This window comes from Falco naumanni, chromosome 11, assembly GCF_017639655.2.
Source record: "Falco naumanni isolate bFalNau1 chromosome 11, bFalNau1.pat, whole genome shotgun sequence".
Taxonomy (NCBI): domain Eukaryota; kingdom Metazoa; phylum Chordata; class Aves; order Falconiformes; family Falconidae; genus Falco; species Falco naumanni.
The window spans coordinates 20,284,999-20,307,490 of NC_054064.1; the positions used below are offsets into that span (position 1 = coordinate 20,284,999).

Sequence of the window (22,492 nt, forward strand, 5' to 3'; positions counted from 1 at the left end):
GCAGACATCCATGAGAAGTTCTGTATTAGGATAAACATTAAAAATACTAGAGCAAGGTTGGATCGCTTCGCAGGCAAAAGGTGACACACCTGAGATTGTAATGCAGGTGTTAGATTGCAAAAGCAGCAAGCAGTAAAGCAAAACAGTGCAGCATGCGCTAGGTGGGAAGACTGCTCTAAGGAATCTCTATGGCACAAAAAGAATTTTAACTAAATAAACAAAATAAATGTAAAGTCTCCTAACAAAGCTGCCGTGATCTTTATGGTGAAGTTTTATTTGTAATTTTTTTCTATCAACAAAGAAAAAATAAGCGTATCAACGAAGTGTAATTCAATCCATCTTGCAACCCTGACAATCGAAGAAAGAACTAGTGGGAGGCCCTGTGAGCGAAAAATCAATATTGCAGCTTTGTGCCGTGCAAATGTGAATACTGCCAAATAGCAGTGCTTAGGGTAAAATGAACTGTTTTGCTCCATTTTCTCCTCTCTGAACAAATGATTTTGAAACGACAGCTTTTTTTGGAGCTATAAAACATCAAGCAATAACTCCCTGCGCTTTAGGCAAGTGATTGGAATAAATACCTCTTGGCAACAGGTGCAATGACTTAGGACTGAAATTCATTTACATTCAGGAGATAATTCCTGATAAACAGATGCACTGCCACAGGATGGAAGTTTGAACGACCAGCATCTGAATGCTATTGCCGGCTTCTGCATCATTCCAGAGCTTTTTCAATGTAAGTATGTGGCTCTGTCAATAATTACTGTTGTCACTGGTAACTTTCTATCTCCAGTGCAATTTCTCATGAATATTTTCAATACTGTATTTTCTAACCACCCTGCGTTCAACCTGCAGCTTGCCTTACTGTACCTTGCATAAACCTATTTTGTTTGGCTGTCCTCCTGCAGCTGAAGTCAACATTCCTCATCTTCCTGCTAATTGCTTCAAGGCAAACTGTGCCATGGATGACACGGCTCCTGCTGTCTGCCGCCCAAAAAACCCAAAGTGCTTCCCGACTGCAAGGACCTTTCTGGTGCCTGGGCTGGGACTTCCAGCACAACCTAAACATTAACTCAAGTAAGCATCTATTACCAGATGCAACATATGCCATCTCTGATTCATTTGTGTTTGTATATATTAATCAGTGTTGTGTGTGTTGTTTTTTTAAAAAAATAAAAAGAAAGAAGATTAATACCTAATGAGAAAAAGGGCATGGCTTCTGTCCCGCTGACTATTTTGATTATAGAAAAGCTTCCTGGCAAACATATGTTTCCTGCACATTTTATCTGCTCACAAATTAGTTGAGTGCAGACTCTTTATTGCAAGAAAAAAATAAACTGCTTTTGCAAAATCACATTTCTAAGAAAAAAAGGTAGAGGGGGTTTTTAGTGGCAATATACAATCTTAAATGCTTTATTGTAGAATCCATGTAGAAAAACAGAGGAAAAAAATGTAAATGAAACATCACAAACAAAACTCTTTCCTCTTATACTTTAGTCCATGAAAGGAAAAAACACAAGTCCCATGAAAGAAATGTAGCTCAGAACCGTGTTTCAGAGATATTTTAAATTCACATTTGGCTAAAAATTGTTTCATGTAAGTTTGCAATGCCTTATTTACTATTTTACTGTCTTGGTTCCTTCATAGAGACGATTTGTCTTTAGAAAGATAACCTAAATTTGTCAAAGTGCAAAGAAAAGTTAATAATTCACAGCATCCTGCCCACTAGCATGCCATCTTTTTGAGCTGTCAATATTAAGAGTGTGTGCTAAGTTTGGTAGATAAAAGCAAAAAGGCACCACCACATCTGAATGTTCACCCCATACAGAGGAAAAATAGTGGAATGTAAACAGGCTAACATCAGTACTCCTCAACATCAGAAGCAAGGAACCTTTGATTAAAACTTAAAGCACAGAGAAAGTCAACATGGAAATATAAAATTATTTCAAAGAATGCAGATACTGGAAGAACTGAGAATCCAAAACAAATCTTTGCAGAAATAAATATATATGTCTCTGCAAGCAAGGAAATAGTACTTCTTGTGTTACTTGGCTCTAACAGAAAGGTCTTTTGAAAAGAGCACATCTTTTCAAACAGAATGTTTACAGTTGTCTCTTTCACAATCTCTTTTATTTTACGAAATCATGCAACATGATGATTCAAGTTCTACACAAGATGAAGTGCTGCATCTGGGGCAGCATTTCAATAATATATGTTCAACAAACGCAAAGCCCGATGAAAACTCTGCTGAGAATCCCCTCCCTTTCCCAACGAAGCGCGTACGTGAGCGCGTGGAGGGTGCAGAGACAGCTGAACATACTTTGCCATCTGAAAATCATGCAAATGCTCAACATGGGCTCCACAAAGCTTTTATAATTCCGCAGAAAAGCCTTAGCACCCTGCAGTTTCTAAAGAAACCCATGAACTCTGTCAAGGGAGACTTTTCTCCCCATCTCTCAGCACTGTATAAATTTCACACAGACAAGCGTGTTATTTTGTTAAACAGCTTTTAAATTATCCAATCCTGGTCAACAGATCACTACCAAATACTACAAAGATAGAGGCAATTTAAATGACAACTGTGCTTTCTAATTCTATCTTTGAAGGAAAAAAGTCATCCTGGCAAGCATGTCTATTAAAAGATTACATTGGCACAGTAAGAGCTTCTGATACTGCACAGAGGTCTGGAGTTCACAGCACTCAGCTCTTCTTTCAGGGAAACCCGGCAGCCAGCGCACAGCCAGCCCGAGCTGCCGCCCGGCAGACAAAACCCCACTGTTCAGTCGGGGTCAAATTAGGCAGGAAACGATCATTTCCAAAATATTCTTGACTGCAGCTGTATTCTTTGCCATTTTCATTTAAGATGCTGGAAGGAGGGGACAACTAGAGAAAAGGGATTATGTAGTGAAGGAAATTATTTTCTAGCAAGAAACATCTTCCTCATTTTAACTCATTCGTAGAAATGAAATTAACTCAAAACACGGTACATGAAAGGATGCTCATTATTTGAACTTCAACAAGGAGGTCCAAAGTCCCAAGGAACAGACTTCACAGTTTAAATTGCACTGAAGCAAAACAACTATTTCATTGAACAAATCAGCTGTGAGGGGTGATTTTTAACACTGGTTTCTAGAATTCAATTTCTCGGACATCCCGTTTCATATTTTAATTAGCTAAAATCTGGAAGCCTGTCTCTTAAAAGATTGAAATAGGAATTGCTATAAATAAAAGCTTTTAGGAATTTTAAGTAATTAATGGTGGCTTTTTATAAATATTTTTACATGTTATTAGATTTTGATTTAACCTTTAAAAAATTACGATGTTCAAAATTTGTCAAATTGTAGTGTTTTTCAAATTCAGTGTGAGCAGCAGAATTACAACTGTACGTAATTTTCTGTAATTACATACTCAATACTCGGAGTATATAAACATAAAGCAAGGTATGTCTGATTAATGAAATTCAGGACAAACTTCTGAGTTACGCCCTCTGACTCACCCCAGGACAGCTCCTGCCTTCCAGGTTCACTGAAACTTATTACAATTTTCCTTTTACCTTTTCCAGTCTCCATGCAATTCTCAAAAACATCCCTGTGAGGCTCTCTTCAGCAAAAAACGAGTCAGGGCTTACCTGCTTTCTGCACCTTGTTGAATGACTCAGCAAAGCCTGAAGTGAGCAGCAGCACCTCAGCCTTTTAATGTAACACCGTCGACCTGCAAGGATCTCATTCAAATTCTCCCAAACAGCTCTCATCTCTCATTCAACAGGGCAAGAACATGCCTCTCCAAGGTAGCAGAATTAAGGGGTTTTTTGGATTGTGTTTTTGTTGGGGTTTGTGTTTTTTTGTTGGTGTTTGGGGTTTTTTTGTTGTTGGGATTTTTTTGTTGTTGGGATTTTTTTGGTGATCGGGATTTTTGGGTTGTTTATTCTTTTTTTTGTTAATAGCAGAAGAGAAAAGAGTGCTACATTGACAGACAAGTACACCAAAGTCCTTCAATCATCTGGAACAACAGCCCAGACAGCAGCCATGCACACATCCCCACATTAGTCCATCACGTCTCAAGCCTATGGGAAAAGAGAGAGTTTGGTCTTCAGACCCATTTAATCTTTCACCTGCCTGCTGAGGCTGCCACAAGAGTGCTAATTAATGCTCAACGTGAAAACAGGCTTCTGCACTTTGAAACCAGCCACACTGAAATGGGACAGAAACCAGTAATTCCTTTAATGAACGTCACCAAACCAAAGCTTGGTTCCCGGCAGCGTTTTAGCAATGCCTACATAAGGCAGATGGAAACCATGTGATCTAAACATGAAAGTCTAAATATCTAGTGTAAAAATATGTGTGTTGTTCAGTTCTCACTTAGAACCAAATTTATTCTCATATGTATGCACCTTTCCCATCCCTTTCAGTGGGAGCTCTATGCATGAGAGCAAAACTTTGCCCTCATATCTAAAATTATCCCAGTTTGAAACAGTATTCATCTGTCAATGATACTTCTTTTCTTTTGCCAGCCAGATGTCTGTTCTCAGGCTGCAAGAATCTCCTTCCTTTTTTCCTTCAGATCATACACGCTTGATCCTATGCCAGCTTGCAAAAAGCACTCTACCCTTTTCTTTCTTGCCGTTAAACACATTGCATCTTCAAAATTTCTCAAGGCAAATAAGTCCCATGGTCTCTGTAAATCCCCCTCACGGAGGTTATCTCCAGTTTACCAACTGTGAACTCTGAGCACACCACCTGTCAGGAAGGAGAAGCTTCTGAATCAGAAACAACCTCTGAAACAGGGAGGTAAGACACACAAAGGCTGGTGTCAGAAACGTTGTGTCAACAGGATTTCCCATTGAATTATTTCCTCTGCACAGGATACTGGTAGCAGAATAAAAATAAATATTCTTTTATTTTCTATAAAATCGTATTTTGACAACAATTTATATTTCCAGTAATCTTATTCATTTTTGATTGGAAACCCTGGGTTGAGGAGGGGCAGAGGAAGAGGAAGAAAGGGGAATTTCCATCAGCAGCATTCAGGGTGAACAGCTGACAAAAGAAACATGTTTTTTTTGCCTCATCTTTAAGAAACCCAAAGCCTTGTCACTTCAGCAGTTGATAGAAACCATGCAGAGGTGTACCATTTCCTTGGGAATATGTGCACTGGTGAAAGTTAAATCATTCCAGCAGGTGACACACTGGGTGCCAATAAATAACCCTTGGTGTGCTGTGTGTATCGCCTTCCTGAACGGGTTATACCCTAACCTGTGTTATGAAAGCAAAACATTAGATCTCACGAGAATGTAGAAACTAGACCCTGATAATTCTAGGTCATTTTAAAGAAAATGTTATTCTAAAGTGCCAGAGTTTAAAATACCAAATACAGACCTAATGCTAAAAAAAAAAAAAAACAACACAGATTTCATTAAAAATATTGGATGATTTCTACCACATTGTAATATTTGAGAGCACAGTTGTAAAATTACAAAGGGGCATTTACTTGTTTACAAACAGAATCATACAGACATTAGAAATGGAATCAAGCAACAATGTAAGAGTTCATATACTCCCTTTTATTTCAATGAAATGATGGGGTGGAGTCAATTGTCACAGTATAATTTACAGTGGAAAAATTATGTGGTTAATTTTAATGACGGCAAGCCACTTAAAGAGTGCTTATGAGTATGCAAATAGCACAGCAATCCCCCTCCTCATTCAGTATTAGCTTCTGAAACGTTTCTGAGGACTCAAACCACCCATGGAAACATAAAGGCTCAAGATCTTGCAGGCGAAAACTGTTAAACCAAAATACACAGCCATCACCTTTTGAAAACAAGAAGGGCAATGTGATGAACGTACTTTCAGGTAAATGTGCCGTCACTTCAAATATTCCCACAAATAGATATGAGACAAGAGTAGCAAGCAATCTTGGAAAATGCCTGTCAGAGCGAAAGGCTCTCTTCCCGACCTTACCTTCTATGAAACATTTGTGGATTTCTGAATGACTGTTATAGAGCGGAGAGGTATATACCATGCATAGTTTTTACAACATAATTTAAGTTCTGGCTCATTCCAGGAATTGTGGAATAATCCTATGTTGATACTTGACAGCATGCTCTAAATAATAAATTGCATGAAGAAAGGAAAACTATTTGTTTATCAATAAAAAGGTAATTCAACAAGTCCTAAGGAATATACGCAGTTCTAACATCTTTCTTGGGCAGCAGGGAGCAAGAATGGCAACCGAGGTACCATTTCCCGAGTAAATAAAGGAAATATGCACCTCTGCAACCCTGTCAAACTGCTGTTAACCACCTATAAAGGAACTGCATACCCATATGCCTCACTGCAGATGTGAAAGACAAGGGAGATAAAGTGACAGGATAGCTGAATTCCACCTGGCCTCAAATTCAGGGCTTCTGAATTTGGATTCTGGTTTTTAATCCTGGAATTTGTGTCTCCCACCCCAGCTGTCGCAACGTGGATGTAAGCATGCTCTCAGCTTTTAGCAAACTAGCTAAGGAGAGCTCAGATGAAAGAAATGAAAAATCACAATCCCCAAAATCTCTCTCTGAGTACTAAGACAGAAAGTAAACAATTTTCCATAATTATGTCGTAAGAGTTCCATAATTAATGCTATTTACATTAGAAAGTAACAAAAGGGATGAATACACACTGTAAAACAACACAGAAAGGAAAACTTTGCATTTGCTAATTACTTCTATTTAGCAGCACAAATCTAATAGCTGAAAGACTGTGCTTCCAAAGTTGTTCATTGATCTTCATACCACCAATAATAAAGGACTAGGAAAGCTCTGCACCAGACCGCAGAAAAATCGTCATTAGGTGCTCAAGTATAAGCTCAATAACCAGCAAAACAGAAGTACAGCACCGTTACTACAGACATGGAAGGTAATTTCCTCAGTAATTAACGTATTTTGCATAGTGCTTCACTGTACCAGGTCACACCATTCTCTTTTTAAAAAAATCTTTCCCTATGTGTCTAAAGCAAGTGTTTCAGGAGAAGGCAGCTGTGAAGTATAAAAGATCTGATTGCTCCACTTTTTTCCACACCAACTAAACCAACACTTTCCTACCGAAAGCACCGTGTTCTCGTGATACATTATTTAGGCATACAAACAGACAGACGGTTTCTGCAAGTCAGAGGGGGGACAGCTCCTGATCTCACCGCCGGGCCGGCAGGGAGCAGCGGGGCTGCCCAGGAGCTGCGGGTCCCACCGGGCTGCCGCCTCCTTGCCACCCCACAGCAGCAAAGCCAGCCTTGCCCAGCCTGCTGCCAGCCTCTGCTCGAACCCACCGGGTCCCTGCGCTCATCGATCCGTTTACATTGTTGTTTCTTCTACAGCGGTGAGTTTTATTAATCAAGATAATTTCCAGAGCGAGCTCAGAGCGTGATCAAAGCAGTCGTTATGGCAGCGTAATTGAGGAGGGAGTTGTTAATCTGCTGGGGATGCCAAGGAGGGAAGGAAAAGGTTAGGGGTGTCCAAAGGAGGCAGGAATGAGCAGGTGTTAGGGTAACTATTTAAATTAGGAATCCTGACATAATCATTTATAATGGAGGCTTTAGATTCCCTGGAAGGCACTAAAGCTGGATATCCTATCTACTCTACTCAGTAAGCAAGCTGCATTTCTTTTGGCACAAACAGTAATTTTAGTAAGTCTACGCTGCCACAAAGCAAGCTGTGTTTAATGAAACTGTTCTCTGCGACTTATACTATCCCACGGTACTACTGCAGTGCCCTTTCCATCTCTGCCACTGCTGAACCTGAAGTCCAGATCTTTACTTTCAGCAATGTAGGGCCCATGCTATCTTTAATTACACAATAAGGACAACGTTTGAACTCCAAAATACCAAAGAACCCTATTTTTCACAATGGTTTTCACATACACAAGCCTCTAGAAGATTACAAGGATACTTTATGAATCAAATGCAAAATACAGAAATAGTATTATCTCTCACTGAAATGCTGTCATCTCTGAAGGATGTGTTGAGATCCAACATTATACAACTCTTCATAGTAGTAATTTTGTAATATTTTATCTACTTGAAAATAATAGGGAATTTTAAGTAAGCAAAATCTTAATTACCCCAATTAAGTTCTCATCCTGCATCACTAATGTCACTGGGAGCTTTGTCATTAACCTCAACGAGTGCAGGATAGATTCCTTAGAATTTAACCTGGACACTCAATATTCTTGTTCTAATGAAAAATGCATTAATGAGCTTCATTAGACTGCTCCATTTTAAAGACGCACCTTCAGCAGCCAGTTTCCCTCAACAGCCTAATGGGGCACTGGTGCATTTCTGAACTGGGACTCGACACAAGAGTGGCTAGGTCACCGCAAGTCTTTTTATTGACTCAGCAAGCTCAATGAGCTTCATGCTTAGCCCACCAAGGGATAAGCAACACCTGTTGACTCACTTCAGGAACTCCCCGAGGTAAAGATGACAAAACGTGTATAAATTTTTTAAATTAAAACTGGGGTGGTACATCTGAAAGAGTACACGTAGTGAAATAAACACAATTAGAACTAAAATTCTTCCCTATAATTAAAAAATGACACATTTTTTCTATATGGTCTGCATGCAGGATCCTCAACCCATTTCAATCACTACCTTTTTTCCAGTCATCTACTGGGACACATTATGGGAAAACTAGTGATCTTCTGTGACCTTCATTTTATTTTATTAAATGCAGCAGACACCTCATGCTGAATACGAAATAAAAAATATGCAACCCAGTAAAGTACTTTAAGAAAAAATGCCCTTTGGAGAACCCAGTTTCAGTCTTGATATATAATGACACAGATTTGCCTATGACATTTGAATAAAAATCTCTGTTATATATATTATTGTGTTCAAAATTCTATTCTGAATTACTAAATTTAGAACAGGCCCTGTAGATCACGATTCAGTCAATGCTTTATAAATGTGGGAAACGCATATTTGAAATACATGTGAAGGCAGAGCCGACTACCTGCACTTCCCACCTTTAGCCACATTTTAGGAGAGAATTTCTGTTTTCAAATAGCTATCCAACCGGTAGTAGTAAAAAACCTCCCAAGTATCTTTGTTTACACAACAGTCACTGATGTATTGCTAATAAAGCCTTCAAGGAGAAAATAATGTGAATTGCCCAAGCAAGAGAAACTAGCACTTGCAGGTACCATTTTATCTTTCCCATAGCTCTAAGGACAATCGAGAAGTATCACTTGTTGCAGTCCTTGCCTTTGAAAAACTGGGGGTAGGGAGGGTGGACGGGCAGGTGGTGAGTGCAGATGTCTATTATCGCTGCTAGTAAGGGCAGATTAACAAGTCATCACCCAACATAATACCCACAGCTTCAGTTAACTGCTGTCTAAGCAACCTGCCTAAAATTCCAAATGCTAAATTCCCAGCCTAATTTGTAGCTGGTTTAAAGCTGCATCAGTTTGGGATAGGTGTAGCTGGTTGTAACAATAGCACGGGGGTATTAAAATTTGGACAGGAGGGGGGTTATGGAAATCTCTCTCCTTAATTAAATCAGAGAATGAGAGTTTGAAGTGGTAAATAATAAATCACAAAGAATCCTCAATCTGGTTGTCAAGGAAACCAGTATGCCTCTGCCATAATTGCTGTGAGCCCAATCTTGCCCTTTTTGACACCAAGCCTTATCATGCATTCTGGTCAGAGACTGAGAAAGTAGCTTTTCCATTCCTCTCAGGCAGCCCTGTACCGACAGGGAGCTCGCCCGAGCAGGGCTGCACCACGGCGGCGCTCAGCACCATCCGCCTCCCGCCCACAGAGGGTACCAGAGCAGGCAGCGCCGGCACACAGCCATCACCTCCAGGGATGAGAAATGGGACCGGCCAGCCTGGCCATGGCATTGGAAGGTCTCAGCAGCTGTGCTTACTAGAAAAGACTTCTAACCCACTGTTGCTAACGTCTTAAGCCTCGTTATTGCAGCTTGTCACAAGTCCCAGGAATTTCTAGTTCCCTTGCACCCCTGCTCCCCGGAGCACATCCTCCTGGAAGCAAGAAACAGCCCTTCGTTTCACTCATGGACACGTAAGATGCTTGTGAAAGAGACGAACAGGGAAAGGGAAGTACAAGACAAAATAAATGCTTTCAAAAGCACAGTAACATAGATTAAAATTTGACTCCATGCCAAGCTGTTCAGATAGCTTACTGCATCATTGTCTTTTTCCTCTGTGATGATAATTACCTTTTATAAACATATCCAAACTTGTTTTTTCCTTCTGTTTTTGGTGTAATCACACATCACCGCTGGACACGCACCAAACTTTGAGCATAAGCAATTCCCAGTACTTCAACACCAGGAAGGCCAAAAAGGGGGAAAAGCTATATTAGTGTCTCTATCTCATCCTTCAAGAAATCCTGAAGCTGGTTTTAAAGGAAGTATCTTCAAAGTAAGGAAATAGGAGGAACAACAGGCAAGTACATTATGTTCCCAGCTGACTTCAAGCAAAAGAAAATCCAGAGAGACAGAGGATTGCGGGAAAGAAGAGAAATTAAAATCTCCCTTTCGGAACTACAGAGAGAAAAAGATTATCAGATAGGTTTCTAAAGGAAGAATTGCAACTGATTCTTGTTTGAAATGCTGCAACTAGTTGATTGTCTCCTTGTTATTTTACCAACGGATAAATCTTCTTTCAAATCCTAATCCTACTGCAAGCAAAACACCACCACCATCAATTTCTTTAATGTATTTAAATGTTTAATATATTTAAATTCAGTGTTAGCAAAATATGTTAAAAGTAACAAGGCTGATAAATCCTGGTGATTTTAATACTTTGCTGTATGCCATTCCAGTGATCTTTGTTTCTTTCAGTACTTAAAGAATGCAAAGGATTCAGCTCAGGATCCACATTTCAATGGAACGTTCTGGATATCTGCTGTATAATTCCTGAACTTTATCTTGACATCACACCTGGGTAAATGTCATTTACAAATTTATTTTTTATCCATTACTCAAAGGGGTATAACGTGTTAACAGCACTTCCTTCTGTCTGGCTACTACTCAAAGAAAGCTATTTATTTCATTTTATTGACTCTAGCAACTGTCGTACCTTTTTTGATTTTGGTTGGTAGATAAACCAAGCATCTCAAGAAAACATATGGTGCCACACAGTTTTTCTGCTGCAATATTCAACCCAACACAAGCTAAGGATGTTAGTAAAAACCTTTGTTCCTCAGATCTGCAGACAAGCAATACGTAAAAAGCAACAAATGCTTGTTGCAGAGCGGTCTCAGTCAAAACACAATAAACCCTTCCCCAAACCCAACCCAAATCCCATCCATATTCCTCTTCCCAGGAAGCACAGTGTAGGTGTTTGTAGCTATGAGAGCTCAAGCAAATTCATCTTTGATCTTTGTTCCTAAACAATTCATAGGCTCATAGTTCATCGTGAGATAATTCAGGCTGAAATGGACTCCTGCCTCTTCTTATTAGCTCAGAATATTCTTTAATTCAAATACCTCATCCAGGTATAAAACCTAAATTACATATAGGAAGAATTATTCCTACATAATTTAAAAATTGAAGCCCCTATATTTGTCATCCCTGTTTAAAAGGCACAATTATGGATTAATTATAGCAAATTACAATAATGCCTATTAATATCTGTATCACTGTATATGCCTCTAAAATTCGATCACCTTAAGAAAAAAAAAATGAAAAAGATAAATAAAGGTTTCCATTAGAAAAGATAATGCAAAAGCAAATGAATATGCCATTCGGGTATAAACATGCTCGTTTGCAAAATACACATGTAGCATCCATCAGAAGAAAAAAGGCCTTTAGCTGATTTACAGATAATTTACTATGGCACACTCTTACCACTATTTTATTCTTATTTGAAAAATTAGTCTAGATTCCTGAGCACAGTGACAGCACCAGTTTATTTTTATGTCTGTTGCTAAATTTCACTGATCTTGAACCTTTAGGGCTAAACATCTCTGTGACAATCTATTTCTGTCATCCAAGAGTTTTTGCATCCTTCAAGATTCAAAGAACGGTGTCACCGGCTTTCCCAGTGACACAACATGCTGGAGAAGGAGTTCAATATTACCCAGACCCTGCTCCATCATAATCCACTGTGAAAAAAATACCTCCATCTCTTCTGTTGGTAGGAAGCCATAACAACCTGGTATTTCTCCTCTGAACAATTTTCCAGGTGGTCAATTTGATTTGTCAGTTCTTTATAATTTTTATGTCCTCTGTTTGAGCAGTCTCTATCCATCATCGTTTGTCTTCACCTTTTTTCCTTAGACTCCTGCGATTTTGAACAAAAGCCTTCAAACCTCTTACTCTCTGCAACACTAATCCCTGGACTTCAATAAACTTTGCTGTTATGCGAGGAGTTTTTGTAAGGCATTATTGGGTCTTACTCTGAAACCAACTTGTTACTCGTATGGTATGAACCGGCACGGAGGCAGTTTGTCCTGTCGCGGTGAAAACCGAGGGCGTCCCATCCCTTGGTGGCTGTGGCAGCCTGCACGGTGCAGCAGCGGGCACGGTGCCTCCCTGCCTGCCGCAAGCTCCAGTGCACCGTTCGTGCTTCAAAGTGGCCAAGAGCTGCGCTGCGAGCTAGCGCCGAGCCGACCAACTGTGGCCACACCTGGGTTTATTAGGTTGGGTGAGGTACTACTATGCCGTGGATAAGCAGTTTCTAAACAGTTCTGAGCTGAAATGCAATTTTAATATGTCCCTGTACAGTATCATTCAGAAATAGCCACAACTCTCTCCTGCAGTAGTTATGAGAAATGGTTATTAATTTTAATTGGCTTAAGCTAGCTTTTAGGGAAATTATATCTTCAGGCTTCATCACCTATCTGAATAGCCTCTTTTTGCAGTTACCATTGCTATTCACCTATTAAGAAATACAGGCAATACGTTCTGTATTTCCTCACAGCTTACCAACTATATTAAGCAAAGATGGCTGGAAGCAAAACAGAAATTAAAAATTAAAGGCACTTTGAAACAAACTGGCTGTGATGCTCATTGATAGGCAACTTATCCATAGGCCTCTTTCTGGGAGAACAGGACAAGACTGAAAACTCCAAAACAGCAAACCACAGCATTTCCCTTTGTGAAAACTGCATAAACTTTATGTTCAGGAACAAGCTCTGGGTACAGGGCAATGTTTCAGTGACTCTCCTTTCCCAATTCTCCTTCCAGGTCCCTGATGGAATTAGATATAGTTTGCAATCCCCCATTCAAAACAAAACTAAAAATTTTCCTTGTATCAGATTCAACACAAAAACATCCTAGATACACAGGACTGATAATTTTAAAGGTTACCACTGCTAATGCTTTTGAAAGACAAAATGTTTCCCATTGTCATGAGAATTGTACGGACTTATAAATCAGAAGCCCCTCAATTTTTACAGTTCAGCTTTAAGCATCTTCTCTTAGTCTTTGGACACTAACGCTGTAACAGCCACAGGTGACAGTATCGGAAGAAGAAACGAGGGTCATCTCACCCAGGTAGCTAGTGAGAAGCTTTACGAGGGCTCTCCCACCAGCTTTCTTCACCTGCATAGCAACAAACCAGCCCATGGGACAGAGACAGGAGCTAAATTTGTTCAAGTCTGGCTCAGTAGGGTTGCTGGAACTAGGACATCGCAGAACATCACAGTCGAGGCAGTTTGGCCACAAAAACCAAATTTGGCACCACTATAAAATACCTGACAGTCTGGAGTCTAAAACTTAATCAGTTCTGAAGGTCTGTGCTTTATGAAAAGTAACCACTAAGACACCAGCAGAATAATTCAATGAAGTGGAATCTGTGGCTTCAAGTTTTTTTTCTGAAAATATCGTATTTTCTCTTAGGCTTGCAAACAGTTTTCACAAGTGGCCTTTACAAGGAGTAATTTAGTAAACAAAAAAAAAATACCTTGTGAATTAAAACTACTTTAAATAGAATCCATTGTGACCACAATTCATATTAACATGGCAAGCTCTTTACAGAACGCCTTTTCAAGGAAAGAAATATATTCCTTGTGTGTTCAAGTATAGAGCCATAAACCATATGAGACCCTATTTATTTCAAATTTCCCATGATGCCATTTACTCCAGCTTTTAACCTTTTATGTGACATTGAGCTATTTTACAATCATAAAATAGTAGAAAAAACGACCTGTTAATTTGAAAGGGACACATTACAACATCTCTCCCCGGCACTATAATATTTTAATTTCTTTTTTCAAGGCAAACCAGTTGGAAAGTGACCATCTGCTAGTCTCTTAGCACTATTCAAGCAAAGTAATGCACAAAATGTCCTCCTTTCCCAGCAAGAGTAGGACCATTAACTGAGAGGAATTTAGGATATTGTCATGTGAGTTTAACAGATTGATTTGCAACAAAATAAAAACTCAATGTCTTTAATTACTGCTAAATATACTTGGTGATACAAAACTGCTGTGTATTGTGTGACACCTAGAGCAGTACAAGAAATCTGAACCTTTCCAAGAAATAATTTAGTATTATCAAATTTCCTATGCAAATTGTGTTCTTCTATTTTGAGCGTTCAGCTAAATGCAAGCACACTTTTACAAGTACAGTTCTATTTCTCACTTCACAATACACAATGTGCTTTGGACACCGGGTAAGTTTTCAGTATCACTTAAGGTTTTGAATATTTCAAAACAGTTGATAATGGCAGTGAAAGAGGGAACTCGGCAAGCTCTCCAGGCTGATAAATATAGAACTTTTTGGATGAGTAGAGCTCAATGGAGCCATAATCTTGGCTGGCACCTGTACATGATACTGTAACACATACAGCTAGAACTGCAAGTTTGTGAGAATAAATTAAATTAAATTCACATTCATGTTAGCACTTTAAAAGATGTTGTCAGTACAACTTTGTATGCATGCAAGCCACTGCACTTTTGAAAGTTTTACCCTAAATGTTTAGAATTCAAGCACACTGTCTCTAAAGGTTAGGAGATACACCGGCCGTATCTTAATCGGTCTTTATCCACATTATTCATATCTGTACTTTCTCAACATACCTAACTGAACTGCAAATTAGGCTGAAAACGAAGTAACTGCACTTCAAATTGTTAAATTCTAAAAGAGTTTATAGTATCTTGAATTGTGAAATATAGCAGATGTCAAATGCCATTACCAAAATGTATTCCACAGTTGCCTTAAATCTGCAGTATATTTTACTTTAAAAGCATTTTTCTCTTCTTCCTCTTCCTAGTCTCTCTCTCCCTATCAAAAAATAATCAAGCAATTCAGGAATTTACACTAGTAGTAAAATACCTGCTAAATATAAAAGACTTTCTCAGCTGTTTTTTGGAACACACAGATCTTTTTGTCCAGTTATTAATGATGTAGTCATATCTATTTGCCCAATAAATGTGTAAGTCTTACCGCTTTCCTTATTTTTATTTATAAATTTCATAATGGCAGTAAGGCACTTTAAACTGTGTATTTCTCAGGGAATACTGCACTTCAGGGACCGTTAAAAGTCGCTCTGCCTTCAGCCTTTATCACCCTACGTGAGGCACAATAAACACTGAGAAATGTGCTGCCTATTGTGTGCCTTGTTATAAAGCTCCTGTCCAGCAATTCTGCCCTTTCTGCTTGAATTTCCTTTCTTCCCATGCCTTTCTCAGACACGTTCTCAGCAAGTCTAACTGATTCCTAATGATTTTGTATGACAGATTGGTGCTGAGCAGTACAGGCTCAAGTTATGCAACAGCCTCATTCACATGGCTACAAACTCACCTACTCTGTACTCCGTTAAGTCACAAGTACGGAGTACTGCTCACTCCTATGCTGGATTCTGGCCCTTTCTGCCTAAAAATTTGCACTATTCCACAAGAAATTTCCTGTGCTCTTCTCTTGGCTTTGAGTTTTCCCAATAACTATGTATTACCAGGTTTCAACTAGTCGAGTAGACCTTGCTCACAACATTTCTTGGGATTCAGGGTACACTACTGATAGAAATTCAAGGAAGACTGTACATCATTCATGTAGCTTCTTTACCACAGGGTCAGATATTTGGGTGGTGTTTTGCAAGGTGCAGAGAAAAGTTCTAGTCAAGCAGTAAACTGCAAAAGCTATGCAGAAGATGGAGTGATCCTCCAAACGTGCTTGGATGCCATGTAGGAATTCAAAAGCAATTTTTACCTACGACTGCCTTAGTTCTTGGGCTGGCTGAATCAGACAAGAGGGGAAGGCTAGATGACGCACAAACTTACCTTGCTGTGAAGACAGCATTATTAATTCTCTGTGTGGCTCTAATTCTCATACAGAAAGCCAGACACACACATAAATAAGTATTTACTTGCCGTTATGCTAATTTTGTTAAAAAGCGTCAATAGTTGATCAGCTGAAAAATATGTGCAATTTTGAAAGGCTTTTGAAAACATACATGTCTGACTTGACCTTATGACCATTTTCTCCTTCAGGCAAACCAATATTATAACCAGAACAACATGAGAGGATGAACATTGTTGGGGAGTTGCTCACTGTGCCTGTCATACCCCGTTAATGCAACTTTGATTTGCCTTTGTTCTGACAGTAGCAAACAGCTGCTTGTAAATGAGCCACAGTCCCTGGGCTGCCTCCCATTATTCCACACTTTTGTTTGACAAGGTCACTTGCTGTGGGGATTTTGGGGAGAAAGAGTATGCAGCCTATAGAATTAGAGTTAAACCACAGGCAACCCAGCTTGAATGCTCTTATTATATTTTTTTTCATAGCACCAGCAAAGCAAGAATAACAAAGAGAAAATCTTTTGCTATGTGAGCAAGTCAAACTTTTCTTTTTCCTGTGTTGATTTCATAATCCTAAAACTATCTTATAAAAAGCAAGTCATGTTTCCATAAATCCCCTTTCATTCAAATGTTAACAGGATTTATATGAAAGATGTATTTAATTACAAAACAGGATTAACAAAAACAGATTAATATTGTTTTGTTCATCCGCTACTACAATTCATCAGGAGACAATACCCAGCTATAGCTAACAGCAACTCCGACAAACGCTGCAAAAACATGAAGAAACAATCTGAAAGATTTATGCCCGTTTCCACAGGAAATTGATTTATTTTTGATAGGAACCGAGACAGACTAGTCTTCCAGAAAGAAAAGCATTTCATAAGCAAATTACTGCTATGATAGCTGCCCATTTAAGGACAAGCAGACATTTCTTTGACTTGTAACTTTTATAGCATTGAATTAAACTGTAAAATCAGTTGACGAAGACATTAGGATAGTATCTGGTGCTATCAAATCATCCCGAACCTTCATTTTACATTTTGACCTATGATCTTAAAGACAGTGAAAGCTGTCATTTAGGACAGCCTGCTTCTTTGTGACAACTGTTGCTTCTGAAGCCATACAGGAACAAGGAATAGGTGGTAAATATTCAAAGGGATGGCTGATACTAGGGGAGGAGACAGCCAGTGGCTGTCTGCAACCACAGATGAATCACAGTGGAGCGCTTTCAAAATTTACGAGTGAAGACAGAATAGGTGCTAACTCTAAAAATGTCTTTCAGGCTCTTCAAGGAGGGTCACTGAAAACAATGAATGGAAATCAATCCAAAAAACTCCCCCGGCAGCCAACTGCACTATTCCGAAGGGACAGTCCCACCCGATTGTTCAGGCTTTTATCTCATCAGCCCAAAAAGTGACTGAACTCTTCCTGCTCTTAATCGTTTGCTTCCTAGTTTTTTGTTAGGCTGCTGGAAGAAATAATGTCTTCATCACAAAGGCCTCTGCATCCGCACTGAAAGAAAAACTTACAGACATTTCTGTAATCTTTGATTTAATTTCCACGTCTCCTGGTGTTCTCAGCAAAAAAGCACGACAACCTTTTGGCAAGTTTACACATCTTCCCTGGATAGACTGAAAACTCTGACTGAGCTTGGAAGACTACATTTATGACCATAGGATGGGGATAGGCAGCCTTCTCCTCTCTTCCCTCTTTCAGATAGTTCAGCTTAAACCTCGCTCTTCACAACAAATCCTTCAACAGCCACCTACGTGCAGGGAAGAGAAGTCTTCCCAAGTTTCAGCTGCAAGTAGTTTCCCTTGTCAAATGCCAGTTATAAAAGACATCGTTAGTGACATACCTGAAATATTCTAACTGAATTACACTTGAATTATCCTCTGCTAACAAGCAGACATCAACAACAACAAAGTCTAATGATAGTTCATGATGACAACACTCACTTTCCAATAAAGCATGCTGAATCCTGGTAGTTGACTGCCAGAGTGCAGGATGGGAGGTTGTTAGCCTCATCAGTATTCAAAGGCAAGCAAATCACTAAAACTCATTTACATCCTTCCATCTTTCTTAGTGCATGTCAACAGCAGGTGGTCTATCGATACTACCTTTGAAATAAGTAGGTGGTTTAAATTGCCTTCAAATTTCAGTAAAAACCCTGAATTATAGAATAGACCTTGAGTCTTAACTTTCCTGTTTTCTTTGTGTGGGCTGTAATAGAACATGAATAAGTACGGCACTTACTTTGTTCATATTTTAATCTACATTAAAAAATAAGTTTTATACATAAACCTAGACACCTTAATCTTGAACGTTAGCAAAGACGGTCACAGACATAACCACCTCAGCAAAGCGAGTTACAGAAGTTTATTTGCAAAGGTTTCAGTAAAATCCGCAGTAGATCATTAAAGATTTCTATGGATGATTTTTCTTTTAAAAAAAAGCACACATTTTTAGGAAAAGCAGATGAAGACTGACACTTGAATCCTTCAATACATGTGTTTAAGTTTCCCTGCTGCTAGCCCACTGGAAGCTACTACTCTGAACAGATAACATTCACTACACACATCCACGGACATATGTCTCCTATTTTTCTCTGTGGCGCTGTGACTGTTCCTAACAGCCAGTTTAAAAACACAAATGTCTGTTGTCAATCAGGACCGATTTCTGATGATGTGAGAAGAAACACTGCCTAAGACAGGAATCAAGGACATCTTCATGCCCAAAAGAGTACACAGCCAGCAGTAAGCAACATCACAAATGTGTTTATACAAAACCAGAATAGATTAAAGTAACTAAAACCAGCATTCGGTTGCTTTTCCTCTGTGATGTTTGCTTTCACGTTTTGACAACTCCCTTAGAATTTCTGTGCAATTCAGTGTCCGCCAAGATTAATACTTTGATGTCTGGCTTCAAACTTCTATAAAGAATGGTGCCTTTTGAAAGCAAACGCAGAGGTCAGTAACAACTCCCCAGACTCTGCAGATTATGCTAAATTAGCTCCCAGATTTTGGAGAGCGGGTGGAGAAAGCGTAGTACACTGTCCCAGTATCCCTGACAGATGAAGCCAGGGCTGGTCCCCACAAATCCATTACAGCCTGGGAGGGTTCGTTTACTAGCCTATCTGGCCTCGGTTAACCATCAGTGAAAACTGGCACGCACGATTCACATTTAAAGATTTGGGTAAGGTTCCGTTGCTAATACACACACATACTTGTTTATATGAAGGGGATTTTCCTGTTTGGAAAGAGGTCAGGATGCTGAAGGTGCCCCCTGTGCAACCAAGCATAAGGGAGCATGCACTTCACAATGAGTTAAAGATTGTTTAAAGACCAGGACAGTCATTAAGCTGTATTTACTGTCTAGACAGGAATCGCTCCACCTAACCATTCCCAAAGGTTGTTAGCATTTCTAAGAATTAAACAGCAGCAGGAAAAGGTTAAGATCAACTTACTAATTAAGTTACACTCACAGAAATTTGGAGAGGGGAATGGAATGTAAATTTAAATGACATCCCCCAGTCTAAGCACCAGTCTTCACATGTGGGTCTTCCTCCACGAAGAGAAACCTTAGGACTGAGCAAATGTATGCAAGGTTGATGCCCAGTCACAGGGCTGCACAAAATGCCACTGGCTTGAGACAGATAAGAGAAACCCCTTGGAGTTTATCTTAATTACTGGTACACACAAGCAGTGTTTTCATTCTACTTCTATACAGTAAATCTGCTGCCTCCTGGTAAGTACATCCTGTGGTCATTTTTAGCTTTTGGTGTTAAAAGGTGAATTCAAAGCAAGTGCCAAACAATGAGGCATGTTCCGTGCCTAAGTTATGATGTTAATTGTATGATAAAAGCAGAGATTTAGGTCACTTCCATGCTGCTTAGCAAATTCCCAAGGGTACCTGACAGGAAAACAGAACTCCTCCACCAAGCTCTGCTGGCAGCAACCGAGATAAAAGAGATCCCTTCTGGTGACAAGCATTACTCAGAAATTCCTTAGCAAGCAGTGAGACAGGATTGTCTGAGAGATCCCTCACACTCCCAGGATGGACAGAAGGTCTTCTGCTTTACCGGTTCACGTAGGTGGAAACCTTGAGTAAAGCTCAGAGAAGTCTTTGGTTTCGATTGCCATATGGTGCTTCTATGTATGATATGCAATATTGTTTGTGCTTGTTTACATACTGGAGATTTGGGAAGAGTCTGTTGATACAATAATAATTAAATGCTAAGCCAAGGAATAACTGCATGGGCAAAGAATGGGTGGCACGCAGAGCCACTGCCGTCCACACCTCTAAAAACAGAACAGATGAATGTAAATGAAACTGTTTAGAATCATTTAAATTGTTGTTTAGATCAAAGTTCAACTACTTAAATTGTCAGAAAGAAACCTATATTTAGACAACCAATTTATCCTTCCTTACATCTGTATCTTTACTATTGAAGAAAGGATAGCTTGGTGATTACCAAATATATTGATAAACATTGATTTTAAACTGAATTTGCACTTCCCTTTGCCAATTTGTAGATACATCTACCTCAATGATATTTCCACTGAGATTTTTACATTCTTCCTCTTTTGTTATACTGTATTATTTTTTTTTTCCTTTTAATTAAATGAGTATAAAAATCTTACTCTTACTTATGTTGGACCTTTTTCAGGGAAAAGCATACTGGAATTCAACTAAACATGTACTTCTTCAAATCTGGTGGATTATTGCCATTTAAATTAAGTTATCCAACTTGTTTACATTACAAATGTACATACTAAAAAAGCACAGCATTTTCTGGAACAAAAAATCTGAATTGTCTGGGTTTGGTGACCAAGTCATGCAAAATTTGAGAACCACTTTAATCTCATCCTCTTACATCCAAAAATTTAGAGATCAGAAGAAAAAAAAAAAAAAGATTTTTCTGCTTTCAGTGTTCCTAGAAAACTTTAACTTTTAACAAACTTGTCAGAGAAGTGGCAAAAACAGAATAAATGGAAATTAAAAATAAATCCCCCACTATTTCCATGCCTGCAGACCGCAGTACTCATGGCTAAAGCTAGTTTAGCACCTCCCAGAGTATTGTTCCAGATGAAATCGATGCTTTCACCATTCCTCTTTCTTAGGGAAGGAAGAAGCAAACTGGTAGTGCTTGAACATTTCTTATTAAATGCAAACCAAGAGGTGCCTGCAAGAACCACAGCAGCGCCAGCGGCACAGTGGAGTGCCTGCCCGCCGCTCCCTGGCCTCCCCCTGCCCGCCTTCCCCCCTCCCCAGGCACCCGGGAATTAACAAACAGCGCTGACACCTGACATCACTACTGCTAAGCAGACCCTAATGACTTTTTTCTTTCCCCACCCCCTTCTCCTACTTCCCTGTGGGCAGAAGTTGATAATAAACTCTGTGTATGGCACTGGCACTCTTACTGGGGAGAAATAATACACTCTGCAATTCCACCTCTTCTCTGCCCATCTCTCTCGGAGGGTAGATTAATGGTGAGGCCTACATTTTCTCTCCACCTCCCTCAGACAAAAGGTTAATAAACCACTCAGCATTTGCTTTTCGTGGAAATTATATGTGTGGGTTAATTAGCATTTCCTCGGTCACACATTAATACCATTGTGAGTTCTCAACACCAGGTTGTTCCAGAGACTTATTATACAAGTTTAACCCAAAGGCAGTTGAGGATTCATTAATTTTAGGACTGAAGAAATAATTCTGGCTATGACTACTGCTGTAACTTGGCCTAGAACTGAGCACAGACAGAATACTGCATCGTATCAGGAGCATGACCAGGAACTGAGCAACCTAGTTAGAAGCTTTTGTTCTCTTCTGAGATCACTGGCAGCAGGTCTTCATGCTTTAGGACAATTTATATTTGACTGAGGTTGGAGGATATGTATCTAACACCAGCATCAGGCTATTCTAGAACAGCATTTTGCAGGATTTCTTGCACCTTCCCCAAGCAAATTATTGACAGGAGGGGCAGAGCAGACCCCTTCAGCCTGAAGCTTAGGGTGGCCTCAGAAGAGATAAACACTCACCTATCCTCTGTCAAGCACAGAAGACACTCCCCAAGTTTCCAGCTCCTTGTGTAAGCGCACCTGCACAGGCGTATTTTTGTGTAAAAGGTGGGAGATGGCACCAGCAGCAAAACCAGAACCACTCCCAGCAGGTTCACCTTAGAAAGATGCTAAATCCAGGAAACAAGTGTTGACTTCCAGATCTCAGATGGAAGGAGATGCCTGCA

General features: G+C 39.5%; 1 protein-coding gene and 1 long non-coding RNA gene across 26 annotated transcripts in view; one reads left to right on the top strand and one right to left on the bottom strand.

Moving 5' to 3' along the window:
* ADGRL2 (adhesion G protein-coupled receptor L2) overlaps nucleotides 1-22,492 on the bottom strand; it is a 179,620-nt gene that overhangs the window by 74,560 nt on the left and 82,568 nt on the right. The window lies entirely within an intron of this gene.
* On the top strand, nucleotides 400-20,821 carry LOC121095747. Of its 4 annotated transcripts, none has more exons than XR_005830197.1 (5): nucleotides 400-736; nucleotides 909-1,077; nucleotides 3,563-3,787; nucleotides 10,841-10,943; nucleotides 17,528-20,821. It is a non-coding gene; the product is annotated as an uncharacterized LOC121095747 (long non-coding RNA). The 4 variants fall into 4 exon arrangements; XR_005830195.1 differs by lacking the exon at nucleotides 17,528-20,821 and adding an exon at nucleotides 12,281-13,451; XR_005830194.1 differs by lacking the exons at nucleotides 10,841-10,943; nucleotides 17,528-20,821 and adding an exon at nucleotides 3,944-8,856 and having other exon boundaries at nucleotides 402-736.